This window comes from Muscardinus avellanarius (genome assembly GCF_963383645.1).
Source record: "Muscardinus avellanarius genome assembly, chromosome: 10".
Classification (NCBI taxonomy): Eukaryota; Metazoa; Chordata; class Mammalia; order Rodentia; family Gliridae; genus Muscardinus; species Muscardinus avellanarius.
In genome coordinates, this window is record NC_137796.1 from 67,045,168 (window position 1) to 67,060,775 (window position 15,608).

The window sequence follows — 15,608 nt, forward strand, 5'->3', positions numbered from 1 at the left end:
GCCTCCCAAGGATTGGGGTTACACCCACTTTTTGTTGTTGTTGGTTTTACTTTCATTGGTGCGTTGTAATTATACAATGACACACTCACACGCTTTGCTTTGTGCCGGGTGATGCCGATGCTGCTGCTGGCAAGGGACCGCGCTTTGAGAAGCCCACTGGTGGTGGCTACGGGGCTGAGTGTGAAATGTGGAATCTGGCAATGCCTGACCTCTCCCATCCCTCTCCCGTCCTCGAGCCACCATCAACAGGCAGATACAGCACTCAGCATTTAGCGTGCAGGATTAAATAGCTTAGAGATGCTGCTTCAAGGACACGACCTTTCTGCCAGACAGGGGTTAGCTCTAGAGGTCTCTGGCACACGGTGACTGACATATGCAAGGAGATTGCTGAAAGAGCAGGTTTTCGGGGTTCTCATTGGAAAAAAAAAAAGGCAGTGATCTGGGTGTGGTGTCATCCTAGTCCTTGGGAGGCTGAGAGAGTCGGACCGCAGGTTCGAGGCCAGCCTCAGCAACTTCTAGAGACCCTCAGCAACTTGGTGAGACCCTGTTTCAAAAATAAAAAATAAGCCAAGCATGGTGGTGCACACCTGTAATCCCAGTACTTGGGAGTACTTGGGAGTACTTAAGTCAGCCTCATAAACTTAGCCACGCTTTTAGTAACCGAGGGAGAACTTGTTTCAAAATAAAAAAAAGTCCAATAGGGCTGGGGTGCAGCTGGGAGATAGAATGCTTCTGGGTTCAACCCCCAATGCCAAAATAAAAAAAAAATATCAAAATTTAAAAATAAGCAGTAAGGTGATTTGTGTTAACTGACTTGATTGAATCAGTCCACAGTATTACATAGTTTGGTATATTACATGGCTCACCACAATATATGCCATGTTTATTTGTCAATTTAAAACCGACTGAAGAGTACTCCAAAAGAAAAAAAAAAGAAAAATTACGGAAGAGGATTTTCTAACGACCAGGTTTCAAGTGTGACCTCTGGCTGCTCTGGGTCTGGAGACGAGCTGTCCTCCCTGCTGGCTGGGGCCTTGGCGAATGGCCAAGGGAGGGATTCCAAGTTTGAGACCAGCCTGGCCAACTTAGCCAGATGCTGCCTCAAAAGAAAAAATGAAAACGACCGGGGGTGTAGATCAGTGGTAGAGCACCACTGGATTCAATCCCTAGTACCACCACCACCAAAAAAAGAGAATTCAGAACAGGAGATCTATTGTCTCCACTTTATTATTGCTGTACTGGGGATTGAACCCAGGGCATTCTGCCTCTGAGCTATACCCTAGACTGATTTTATATTTTTCTAGAACGATTCTATTTTTAATTTTTTTACTTATTTATTATTATTCTTGTTATTATTATTTTTTCAGTACTGGGGATTATTATTTTTTTCAGTACCCAGGGGCATTCTACCTCTTAGCTGTACCCTCAGCTCTATTTTTTTATTCTTTATTTCAGTGTGTGTGTGTGTGTGTGTGTGTGTGTGTGTGTGTGTGTGTGTGTCTGGGGATGAAACCCAGGGGCATTTGACCTCTGAGCTACACCCCCAGCCCTATTTTTTATTCTTTATTTTGAAACAGGGTCTCACTGAGTTGCAAAGGGCCTCATTAAGTAGCTGAGGCTGACCTTGAACCTGCGATCCTCCTGTCTCAGCCTCCCAAGTACTGGGATTACAAGGGTGCGTCATCACGCCCAGCTCTGTCTACATGTATTTTAAAGTGTGAATGCCCTTAGACATTCGTTAACTCTAGGCACAGTGTCGTTAACTCTAGGCACAGTGCTCAGCAGATCTCTGGAACTTTCCCATCTGTGTAACTGGAACGCTATGTCTGTGAGAACAGTCCTGTCTCCCTTCCCCAACCCCCTCCCCAAGTTCCGACCCCTTCACTCTGCGCTCACAGCTGTGCCTTCATTCCAAAGTTGCTGTCTTTGGAAGTCCTTACTGAGTGAGGGGTAAGCAAAACGGTCCACAGGCCCAGGGCAAAGTGGCAGGTGACCGGCATCCCCAGGCCTGTGGGCTGCCTGCCTCTTCCTGTCTGTCTGAATCCCTGCTTCTTCATCTCTGTCCAGGGGCGAGGAGGCTGGACTCTCAACAGTGCTGGCTACCTTCTGGGTCCTGGTGAGTGAGCCTGCTCTTCACGCCCTGTCCCTGGCATGTGTCTGCTTGGTGCCTGCAGCCCACGTGTTTGTGACTCTGGAAAGATCTCAGCTCACATTCCCACAGATTTATATATAGGTCTATCAGCATTAGTCCGAGCAGAAGGATGGGTTTTGGAGGCAGCCTTGGGTCCTAATCCAAGCTCGGCCGCTTGCTTGGTGTGCAGCCCTATTTTCCTGTGCCTCAGTTTCTTCCTTAAGACAGTGAGGATGTTGATGAACCTGCTACTTTAAGTATTTTGTGAAGAAGCTGGGTGGGGTGGTGCATGCCTATAATCTCAGTACTTGGGAGGTTGATGCAGGCGGATCACAGGTTCAAGACCAGAGCATGGTAAATTAGACGCTCTTCAAGATAACAAGAATCTTTCTTTTTTCTTTTTTCTAAAAAGAGCTGGGGGCTGGGCGTGGTGGTGCACTCTTGTAATCCCAGCATTTGGGAGGCTGAGACAGGAGGATCGCAGTTCTTGGACAGCCTCAGCTACTTAGTGAGGCTCATTGCAACTCAGTAAGACCCTGTCTCAAAATAAAGAAGAAAAAATAGGGCCGGGGGTGTAGCTCGGAGGTAGAATGCCCCTGGGTCCCACCTCTAGTACTGAAAAAAAAAAAAAAAAAGCTGGGAGTGTAGCTCAGTGGTAGAGTCCCTGGATTCAATCCCCGGGGGGGGGGGGGGGAGAAAGAAAAAGAAAAGCTGGGCATGGTGGCACATGTTTATAATCCTAGTCCTCGGGAGGCTGAGACAGGAGGATCACAGGTTTGAGGACAACCTCAGCAAGTAGTGAGCCTCTTATCAGCCTAGCGAGACCCTCTTTCAAAATAAAAATTTAAAAACAGGACTGGGGCTGGGTATGGTGGCACACACTTGTAATCCTAGTACTTGGGAGGCTGAGACAGGAAGATCGCAGGTTCATAGCCAGCCTCAGCTACTTAGTGAGGCCCTCCACAATTTCTTAAGACCCTATTTCAAAATAAAGAATAAAAAGACTGGGGGTATAGCTCAGAGGTAGAATGCCCCTGGGTTACACCCCCAGTACCACACACACACACACACACACACACACACACACACACAAAACAAAAACAAAAACCAAACAGGACTGGGAGTGTAGCTCAGAGGTGATATGCTCTTGTGTTCATTCCCTAGTACCTAAATAAATAAATAAGCAAATAAATAAATAAATAAATAAATGAGCAAGCTGGGTGTGGTGGCACATGATTATAATCCCAGTGCTTGGGAGGCTAAAACAGGAGGATCGCAACTTGGCAGCCAGCCTCAGGACCTCACTTAGTAAGATCCTGTTTTAAAATTAAAGAATAAGCCGGGCGTGGTGGCGCATGCTTGTAATTCCCGTGCTTGGGAGGCGGAGACAGGAGGATCGCGCAGATTCGAAGCCAGCTGCGTTGGTTTAGGAGACCCTGTTTCCAAATTAAAAAAAAAAGTATAAAATAGGTCTGGGAGTGTAGCCCGGAGGTAGAAGGGTTTCCAGGAACCCCGGTACCACCAAAATAAATAAATTAATTAATTTAATTTAATTAAAGAATAAGCCGGGCGTGGTGGCAGCATTTGGGAGGCTGAGATAGGAGGAACCAGGTTTGCGGGCAGCCTCAGCTACTACTTAGTGAGGCCCTCTGCAACTCAGTGAGACCCTGTTTCAAAATAAAGAATAAAAAATAGGGCTGAGGGTGTAGCTTGGAGGTAGAATGCCCCTGGGTTCCATCCCCAGTACAGTAAATAAAAGGGTATAAAAAGCAGCCAGCTCATAATTTTGTTGTCCGACCCAGTGAGACAATTGCAAGTGAGATTTCTCGGGTGAATCATGGTTATATCTGGGCACAGTGGTAGATGGCAGTAATCCCAGGACTTGGGAGGCTGAGACAGGAGAATCTCAGGTTGGAAGCCAGCCTCAGCAATTTAACGAGGTCCTCAACAACTCAGTGAGGCCCTGTGTCAATATAAAAAAAAAAAAATTCTAATGGGAAGAATCCTTGGCATCTACCCATTAGCCTGTAGCACTCCCTTCTCCCTAGTTGTCAACATCAAAATTGTTTCCAGACATGGCCAGATGTCTCCTACAGGGGAAAATCACTCCTATTTAAGAATTAAGTGCCACCGGATTCCAGACACACAGGGAAGCATAGCCACGTTGCCTGGTATAAAGCGCTGGGGCAAAGCCATGAGGCCTGAGCATTTTGTAATTTATGTTGTTTCTATTCCCAGATGGACTCCCCTATTCCCACCCCAAGTGGGCTTCTAAGAGAAGTCTGGTAGAAACTTTTGCCAAGCCCAAGACCGGAGGTAAAGATGGGACAATTAGGAGAGAAAAAAGAGGCAGGAAGCTGAGTGTGGGGGCACACACCTGTAATCTCAGTACTTGGGAGGCTGAGACAGGAGGATCACAGGTTCGAAGCCAGCCTCAGCAAGATGCTCAGGAGATCATCAGCAACTTAGTGAGGCTCTGTTTCAAAGTGAATGAATGAATGAATGAATGAATGAATGAATGAATAGGGCTGGGGGTGTAGCTCAGAGGTAGAATACCCCTGGGTTCCATCCCCGGTACCTGAAGCACCTGTTCCTCTCCCACAGGTCTGGGCCTGCTCAGCAAGGACCTTCCGGGGAGGGAGAAGTCCTGAGGCCATGGAGTTCTCCCCATCTTATTCCTCTATTCTCTGGCTCCTTCTGCCCGCCCCCCCCCAAAGCCCTGTCCAGACACGCCCTGCTGAAACTAAGACTCTGAAACAAAGTCCCCAAATCTCATGAAGAAATATAGCATTTGAAAAACTAGTCTGATATATCCCTAGAGTGTCCCAGGCTTATTGATTTCTACTTGGAAGAAGAATGAAATGTCATGAATGAGCCCCAGTGTAATTTGGGAACTGTTTGGGAGAGTCTGGGAGTAGTCCTGCAGTATATTTAAAGTAATTGTATTCATATGGTATTGTTCTCTTCCCCTCCGCCCAAGCATAACATCAGCAACTATTGAACAATACAATTAATCCCCTTTGGCCTCAAGTTCTATGATGTCTTGACTTGAAAAAATTCTGTAAAGCATATGTGTGCCTCCTGTCTCCTTTTGTGCCTTCTGAGTTGCCTCCAGCCAGAAGTGGGGAGTGGTGACTTGCAGCAGAATGGAGAGATTAGCATATTCCCTATCAAATAACCAATGCTTTCTTCTGTTAAGAATAATTTGTGAGCCGGGCATGGGGGCGCACACTTGTAATCCCACCATTTGGGAGGCTGAGACCGGTAGATGAGGTTAGAGGACAGCCTCAGCTACTTAGTGAGGCTTTTGCAAGTCAGAGAGACCTGGTTTCAAAATAAAGAATAAAAAATAGGGCAGGGGGTGTAGCTTGGAGGTGGAATGCCTGTGAGTTTCATCCCCAGTACTGCAGAAGAAGGAGGAGGAGGAGGAGGAGGAGGAGGAGGAGGAGGAGGAGGAGGAGGAGGAGGAGGAGGAGGAGAGAGAGGAATTAGTGAGCTGAGCAGCACACCTGTAATCCTAGTATTTGGGAGGCTGAGACAGAAGGATTGCAGGTTGGAGGCCAGTCTCAGCCAACTGAGCAAGACCCATTTCAGAAAGAAAAAAAATCAGCTGGGGACATAGCTCAAGGCATAATGAAAGATGAAAGATGAGGAAGAAGAAGTATTATTTGTGGGAAGGGGTACCAAAATCAAGGATGGTAACGTCAGGTGTGGGACTGGGAAAATATAACCTATTGGAGGATAGCATACAGTCTAAACGAACCATTAAGGGTTTTCAGAACTTGGAAACTCCAGGGTTCAGTCCTGGGCTTCCTGGGAGGCGCCTCAGTGTACCCCTAACTACCCTGGGGAGTCCCTGGAGTTGAATGCAGAGGGACTAAGTGCTTTGCTCTCTTTTCCATTGTTTCCATAAAAGTGTAGAACGGCTGACATTCAGCCAGTGATTTAGACAAGTTAGAGCAAAGCTTTGATTACACACACACACACACACACACACACACACACACACACACACACGAAAGTATTATTATTTGTTTGCTTTTATTGTGATATCAGGGATGGAACCTAGGGGCATTCTACCTCTGAGCTACACCCCCAGCCCTATTTTTTTATTCCTTATTTTGAAACAGGGTCTCACTGAGTTGCGGAGGGCGTCGCTAAGTAGGGGAGGCTGTCCTCGAACCGCGATTCTCAAGTCTTTGCCTCCAGAATGCTGGGATTACAAGCATGTGCCACTACCCCCGGCCAGGAAAGTATTATTGACATATAATGACTCTTAGTGATTTTTTTTTCCTGCACTGGGGATTGAACTAAGGGGTGTTCTATCTCTGAGACACAAACCCAGCCCTTTATATTTTGTTTTTTTGTGTGTGTATGTGTGTGTGGTAGTGGAGATGGAACCCATGGGTTTTCTACCTCCGGGCTACACTCTCAGACCTATTTTGTACTTTTTTATTTGGAAACAGGGTCTCTTAAACCAGCATGGCGGGCTTCCGCCTCCCAAGCGCGGGGATTACAAGCGTGTGTCACCACGCCTGGCTCAAATTGTATACTTTAAAAGGGTTAAAAGTAGCCACGTGTGGCAGTGCACATCCATAATCCCAGCACTGGGGAGCGAGATACAAGGATTGCAGGTTGGAAGCCAGCCTCAGCAATGTACATATGTATTTTTAGTGTGTGGTACTGGGGATGGAACCCAGGGGCATTCTACCTCCAAACTACTCCCCCAGCCCTATATTTTATTCTTTTTTTTTTTTTTTTTGGTGGTACTGGAGTTCCTGGAAGCCCTTCTACCTCTGGGATACACTCCCACGGGCTACACTCCCAGACCTATTTTTTTTAACTTTTTTATGTGGAAACAGGGTCTCTTAAACCAGCGAGGCTGGCTCCGAACCAGCGCGATCCACCTGTCTCCGCCTCCCAAGAGCTGGGATTACAAGCGTGCACCACCACACCCGGCTTTATTCTTTATTTTTAAACAGGGCCTCACTAAGTTGCAGAGATCCTCACTAAGTAGCTGAGGCTGGCTGCCGAGACCGCCTGCTGCCTCGGCATCTATGTGTTGAGACCCCACTCCACATAGCCAATCGGCAACAAGCCCTGAGAAGGAGGTGTCGTCTCTGGCCAAAGTACCCCCCACTTTTAGATACCCTTCATGACTATTATTTTCTTGGTAATGATTCCTTTTAACTCTCTACACGAATTGCTCCGGTGATGTGAGATCAGGACTACGAAAGAAATTGAGTCCGTGGAAATAAATTCTCTAATAATTTGTCTAAACGCCCTTGGCTTTGCTCAATAGTAATGAAAAAACTGGCCAGAACTCAGATGCTGTGATAAGCATTCCAGCTGCAGCAATCACAAATGGTCTCCGACCCTCATTCCTATCACTAACTTAGGTTAAGCCATTAACTCCGGTAACCGGTAGCTCAGTTTAAGGTAACTCTGTTTACCCTTGAGATCCTGCCTAGAGACAGAGAAGATAAAACTTTGTGTGTGACTTCAAAGCAATTTAGTTGATGAACAACTTAGTCGCCCAAATATAATAGAGCCGAAGGAAAAAGATTGTTGACTTTTACGCCAGTATGAGCATTCCCGGAGACAGAGAGACTGGCCGCATGGTTAGAAATGAATATGACAAAATAAAGGACAGATGTTCTAAATATATATGTATGAAGGAAAGGAAATACCGTAAGAGTAAGAAAAGCATTTTTGCATGAAGAAGAGCTTATCATAAGAACGTCCCAACTGGGAAAGAAAGGAATTAGAAAGTTAGAAGCAGGTTGCAGAGGGTTTGTGACAGGAATATGGATTATTTATAGGATGAATAGTTTTCTAGTAAGACTATCGTTTGGGGAAAAATGTTTCACAGCTAAGGAAGTATATCTGACAACTAAATCTAAATACTACATGTTATTTCTGGTGTTTGTCTGCCAAACTGTGTTGTGAGTTTGCTTAAGATTTCAGATTTTAGAGGGCAAGGCAGCAACACCTGGAAGAACTTTTTATCACATCCACCTGAATCGCCACATCCCCCCATGCCTGCCATATGGACTGAGCCCAAAAGATGGAAAGTTCCAAGAAAGTTAAAGAGGATTCCCCGAGAAGCCTCCAAGCCTTGGGCGTGCCCGTTTCTTCTGGAAGATTGCCCTTTGGAACTGCTTGTCTGCAAGATCAGGGAGAAGATCCGGAGTTAATCTCTTGAAAGCCAAAAGCCAGCTGAAAGCCGGACTAGTTTTTTTTACCTTTGTTTACATGTCATTCACTATTGTTTCACAGTGATTGCATTCACTTCCTTTTCTCTTATTATTAACTTTACTGGTGAAGGGTATAAATTTTGGGGGGTTTTTGTAATAAAGTGTCATTGGCTCAAGAAGCCTTTGTCCATGTCAGATTCTTTCTAGAGAGCGCCGTCACTAGGAACTCTTAGTTCCTAGAAGGGAAAGAATCGCTGCAGAGAAGAGGCTGCAGTACTTCACTCTAATCCTTCCCCATCTTTGCTGAGGTTTTCGACCGCGAGTGGACTCGCGCCCCAATTAGACTGAGCTGGTTTGTGACAGCTGGCCGCGAACCTGCGATCTACTCAGCCTCTCAAGTACTGGGAATAGAAGCATGCGCCACCATGACCGGCAGCCACAGCCTTCTAGCGAGATTCTAAGCAACTTAACAAGACCCTGTTTCAAATAAAAAAAATAAATAAATAAAAAGGAGCTGGGCATGGTGCCACATGCCTGCAATGCCAGTACTTGGGAGGCTAAGAAGGAGAATTGCAGGTTCATGGCCAGCCTCAGCTACTTAGTGAGACCCTGTTTCAAAATAAAAATAAAATTAAATTGGGCTGGGAGTGGAGTTCAGAGGCAGAATGCCCAGAGTTCAATCCCCAGCATCACACACACACACACACACACACACACACACACACACACACACATGTTAAAATAGGCCAGCCTCAGCAACTTAGACAAAAGGTATGGGGGTGTAGCACAGAGGTAGAATGTCCTTGGTTTCAACCCCCAGTTTAAAAAAATAAATAAAGCTGGGCGTGGTGGCGCACGCTTGTAATCCCCGTCCTTGAGAGGCTGAGACAGGAGGATGGCGCAGGTTCGAAGCCAGCTTCAGCTGGCTTAAGAGACCCTGTTTCCAAATAAAATATAAAATAGGTCTGAGAGTGTAGCCCGGAGGTAGAAGGCCCCTGGGTTCCATCTCCAGTACCACCGAAATAAATAAATAAATAAATAAATAAATAAATAAATAAATATTGATACAACTATAATGAGAAATGTCCAGTAGATGGTAGCAAAGATCCGTTCTAACAGACATCTGGCTGGTTCCCCTTTAGACCTATTCTCAAAATACTCAGTGCTTCAAAAATGGAACTTTTTTCAGATATACCAATGAGTGACCATCCTTTAAAAAAAAAAAAAAAACCCTTCCTCAGTGTGAGGCTAAATTGATGCTTCATTTAGTATTTGATAGGATCTGACATTATTTTTTAAATTTTTATTTGACATTTTTCTTTCTCTTTCCTGGAATGGTACATTTGTCTCGTGAAATATTTTATTATCATCGACCCCAAAGTATTATGTAGAGATAAATTTGTGATCATTATGTAATTGTCTATGCAGTATAGCTTATTCTTATTTACTATATAGTTTTATGAGAGGAAAGTCATCACCATTTTGCTTAAAAAACATTTTTTTTTTTGGTACTGGTATTGAATTCAGGGGTATTCTAACTCTAACTCTGAACCATTCCCCCAGCCCTATTTCTTTCTTTTTCATTTTATTTGTTTATTTATTTATTTATTTATTTATTTATTTATTTATTTATTTTGGCGGTACTGAGGATGGAGCCCAGGGGCATTCTACTTCTGAGCTATATTCCCAGCCCTATTTTTTTTTTTTTAGTCTTTTGTGGGTACTGGGGATGGAACCTAGGGACATTCTACCTCTGAGCTACACTCCTATCCCTATTTTTTTTAAGTCTCTTTTAGGCTCCTAGGATCTAGGAGCCTCTGAGTTCAGAGACTGAGCCTGGTGGTCTCTGTACTCTTCCGGCTGATCAGTTAGCATGCTGGGCCATTGTCCTAGCCCATCTGAGAATCCAGCACCCAAGGGCACTCTGAGGGCCTGTTCTCAGCCGACTAGCAACCAGGAGCAGCCTCAGAAAGGCAGAAGGTCTGGGAACTGTAATTGGGAGGATAGTCATGGATCAAATGTCACAAGAGAAGCATGTGACAAGCTGTTGGGCCAGTACAAGCGGCCCAAAACTCGGGAGACTGAGACTGAAGGATCACAGGTTCGAGGCCAGCCTCAGTCACTTAGTGAGACTACCCATTTAAAAATAAAAAAGGCATCTGGGCATGGTGGCACACGCTTATAATCCCAGCATTCAGGAGGCTGAGACTGGAGGATCGTGGTTCACGGACAGCCTCAGCTACTTAGTGAGGCCCTCTGCAACTCAGTGAGACCCTGTCTCAAAATAAAGAATAAAAAATAGGGCAGGGGAGTGGGACTTGGAGGTCGAATGCCCCTGGTTTCCATCCCCAGACCCGCAATAAGTAAAGAAAGAAAGGCAGAAAGAAAGGAAGGAAGGAAGGAAGAAAGCAAGCAAGCAAGCAAGCAAGCAGGGAGTAGAGCTCAGACATACAATACTCCTGAGTTCAGTCTCCAGTAGCGAGCATGTGAATGCACGTGCATACACACACACAAAGTCAAGTGTCCAATCCCCAGTACTGCAAACAAACAGACAAAACATGCCAGGAAATTCAATGGGGACAATGCTGAAAACAAAAGTGTGGGCACTGTGAGGTCTGGCTGTGAAGCCTGGCTGGAAAAGGTGAGAACCAAGAACTCTTGCAGTGGCTGGAAAAGTGACCCTAACCAACTCCCTGTCCCCAGCCCATAAGCCTACCTGTCTGGCCCCTGTCAAGGCCACCAATGGGGAAAAGTCACGACTATGTAACTATCTCTCCCTCCTGATGCCCCATAAAAAGTCCCTAGTCTGAGCCGGGCGTGGTGGCACACGCTTGTAATCCCAGCGCTTGGGAGGCTGAGACAGGAGGATCGCGGGGGTTAGAAGCCAGCCTCAGCTACTTAGTGAGGCTCTCAGCAGGTTAGTGAGACCCTGTTTCCAAATAAAATATAAAATAGGTCTGGGAGTGTAGCTCAGAGGTAGAAAAGCCCCTGGGTTCCATCTCTAGGACCACAAAAAATAAAAAATAAAATAAAAGCCCCTAGTCTGTAAGACAGGGGCCCCTGACTCTTGTGGACTCTCTCTGGGTCAGGTGACTCTTCCCAGATTTATCCCCAAATAAATCTATTTCAGCTGTTGAGCTGTGCACTCTTTGTCCTGATATTTACCATATGATATTTGCCAACAAAAAGAGGTTGTTGAGAATCATAAGCTAAGACTGACTCTGGAGGCATGGACACCTGGAATATCCAAGAGTGCTGGGCTCCCACACAATTAGAGGCTTTGGGGTGTGGAAATACCCCACCCTGAGCCCTGCTGTGCCCGAGGCTGGGTGGCACAGTGATAGCTGCATGGATGGCCCAGGTCAGAATGCCCAGCTTGCCCTCCTGCTGGCTGCATGACCTTGGGAATTTACTTAATTCTGTGTCTGGATTTCCTCCTGGATAACTGATCAGACTGTGCACTTCAGACCTCTATCAGGGGCAGTGAAAAGCCAGTCTGTTGAGGGTTTTGCTAGCTGAGCATGGTGGTGTACACTTATAATCCCACTACTTGGGAGGCTGAAACAGGAAGATTAAAGGTTCAAGACCAGCCTCAGCAACTTAACAAGATTGTTTCAAACTAAAATGTAAAAAGAACAGGGGTGAGCCAGGTATGGTGGCGCACGCTTGTAATCCCAACATTTGGGAGGCTGAGAAAGGAGGATCATGGTTTGCAGACAGCCTCAGCTACTTAATGAGGCCCTTTGCAACTCAGTGAGACCCTGTTTCAAATAAAAATAATTGTAAAAAGAGCTAGGGGTATAGTTTGGAAGCAGAATGCCCCTGGGTTTCATCCCAATACCACAAAAAAAAAAAAAAAAAAAAAAAAAAAGAGGAGAGGGGTGTAGCTCAGAAGTAGAATGCCCCCTGGGATGGAACCCAGTACAAAAAAAAAGAAGAGTTAACAAACTGTCTGAGGACTTCCGGGAAGATGGTGACGGAGAAAAGCGGGGCTTACGAGCCCCGCTAACAACCAATCTTTTTTACTACAAAATCAGCGCCTTTCATAGTCAGAAAACACCATCAGCAGAGAAACAAAAAATGTAATTACAAGGAACAAAGAAAAAGAGGGCTGGAAAAACGAGACACCAGAAAGAAACCAGATTGCAGTGATGCGGAGCAGCAGGCGCCATCTTTCCTTGCAGCACCAGGCCCCAAAGAGGAGGGGAACTCAGAACGGAGCTCAGAGCCACAGAGGAGATACGCTGGCCTCACGCCTGAGGACGTGGCAGCAGCGCCTTACTGCCAGCAGCAGCGGCGAATTCACTGGACAGCTACAGACCAACACACTCAACAGCCCACCAGGCTCCAGAGAGGAGTGGCGGACAGCGAGCCGAGGTGAGCTGCTGCGGAACAGCCGGGTGGGATTCGGTGCAGGGAGCATCTAAAGCTTCCAGTGGCTGGGCTCAGCACACCCTGCAGGGACTCAGAGCAGAGCGCAAAACCAGAGAAGAAATACGCCAGCCTCACGGCCGAGGGCATGACAGCAGTGCCATATTGCCACCGGCGGCAGCAGCAGCGAATTCACCGAGCCCACTATAGCTCCATCGGCACACTCAACAACAGTGAGTCAAATTGCGGCCCCTAGAGAAGAAATCCCAGTACTGCACTCCCAGGGACTTGACCCAGTGGGGGAGTGGCAGTGGCAGAGATATCACACCATAGGAGAATGCCCAACCTGGCACCCCCCATGGTCTAAAGCAGCCTCGATTGACTCCCTGGGTCTGAGACTCTGCCATACAACCTAGTAAAGGAGTAGTGGGGTCTGAGATACCACAGACTCGAGATCCAGAGCACCTTAGGTAAAGTCATAGTGACCCAAGGGAAGAACCCAGAGAAGGCACAAACTTCCGAAATCATGAGAAAGAGGAATAACAATGGAGCAATGAATGCCCACAACCCCACAACATCAGAACCTGATAAAACAGAAATTCAGAGATTTCTAGAAGATCAAATCAGGAAAATAACTGTAGAAATAATAGAGGTGTTTCGAAAAGAATTCAGAGAGAGCCAAAAAGAGATAAAGGATGCAATTAATGAAGTAAAGGCCTCAATTCAAAGTACAAACAACCGATTAGACCACATGGAGAATAGAATCTCGCTCTTAGAAGATGATCACTCCAAAAATGAACGCATTGTTTCTAAATTAGAAAAAAAAATCCAACAGCAGGAATCTGATATTGAAGAAATATGGGCCCATTTTAAGAGAGCTAACCTAAGAATAATTGGAATAGAGGAGGGAAAAGAAAGTGAAACCAAAGGGATCAACAATCTCTTCAAGGAAATAATAGCAGAAAAATTTCCAAACATAGAGCAAGAGGTTGATACACAGATCCAGGAAACTAATAGAACTCCCTTTAGACAGGATCAGAGAAGAGGATCCCCACGCCACATAATTGTCAAAATGACCAATGTGGAAGTCAAGCAGAGAATCTTAAAGGCAACAAAAACAAAGGGCCAAGTGACTTTCAGAGGCAAACCAATTAGAATCACTCCAGACTTCCCAAACCAAGTCATGAGAGCCAGAAGGGCTTGGAGTAACATATTCCAAACTCTGAAAGAAAACAACATCCAGCCAAAAATTTCCTGCCCAGCAAAATTTTCTATCAAATTAGATGGGGAAATAAGAAGTTTCCATGACAAACAGAAACTGAAGGAATTTATGTCCTCAAAACCAGCGCTAGAGAAAATACTCAAAGAGATTAACTACAAAGAAGAATTAGGTAACACACACCAGAACCAGAGAAACAAGATTTTCCATCCAACAGACAACTAAGATTGGTTATCTGTGGAGATTCATTATTTATCTTAGTCTTTTACCTATCTCTAAATTGTATTATTTGCTTTTATTGTGGCTAATTTTTAGGATTTCTAGTTGGAATATTAATATACCCTCAGATATAGAATTTGGAAATATTTTATCCCATTCTATCAGTAACTTTTAACTCTGTTTACATTGTCTTTGGATATACGATATTTTTTTTAATTTTTAGGGAGTTTGTTTACCCTTCTGTTGCCTGTGCCATTGAAATCATATCCAAGAAATCACTGCCAATTTCAATGTTGTGAGGTTTAATGACCCAGATTTTCTTCTAAAAGTTTATAGTCTTAAGATTTATATTTAGGTCTTTTATCTATTTTGAGTTAATATTTGTATATGGTGTTAGGTAAGGGTCCAATTTTATTCTTTTTCATGTAATTATTATTTTTCAACAATAAGATTATTATTAAATTATTATTAATAATATTAATAATAATAAATAATAATAAATAATTTTAATAATAATAAATAATAAATAATAATAAATAATAAATAAATAATAATAAATTATTATTATTAAATTATTAAATTAAAAGATTATTATTTCCTCCACCAAATGTTCGTGGAAACCTTGTCAAAAATAACTTGACAATATATGGAAGAATTTATCTCTAGGCTTTTATTTAACTCCAATGGTTTATATATCTGCCTTTAGAACAGTACTACACTGTTTCAATTATTGTAGCTTTATATGGTTTGAAATCAGAAAATATACATCTGCTAGCTTTGTTCTTTTTCGAGATCGTTTTGTGTATCTAGAGTCCATATTCCACATTAGGATAGATTTTTTCTGAAAAATAAGTAATTAAATGTATGATAGTTTCACCTAAAAAAAAAAAAAGAAAAAAATATTCTCTGGTAAGAAAGAAAGCAAAAAGAAATATTGAAATGTTATCTTTAAGTCATCAAAAGCTTGGTATCAGACAAATGAAACTGTTCTGTGAGATTATCATTGTTAATTTTGGATAAATTGCTATACTAGATGTCAACCACTAAGCCAAGCATGGGAAGGAGGGATGGGGAGGGAACGGGGTGGGGATCGGGTGGGGGCTGACTGGGCGATGTGTGCATGTATGTCTACAAAAGTTTTTTTTTTTATCCCATTATGATGTATGAATACAGTGCACCAATAAAAAATTAATTAAAAAAACTGTCTGACTCGCAGTGTGTGTGACTCAGGTCAGCCATTATTTGTTTGTTTTGTTTGTTTTTGGTATTGGGGATTGAACACAGGGGAGTTCTACCTCTGAGCTAGAACTACTTCAGCCCTTTTTATTTTTTACTTTGAAACAGAGTCTCACTAAGTTTCTGAGGGTCTCTCTCTACTAGTTGAGTAGGTCTCCCAAGTGCAGGGATTACAGATCTATGCCACCCTGCCCAGCTGAGAGCTTCTTACTTCTAAATATAACTTAGTCTCCGT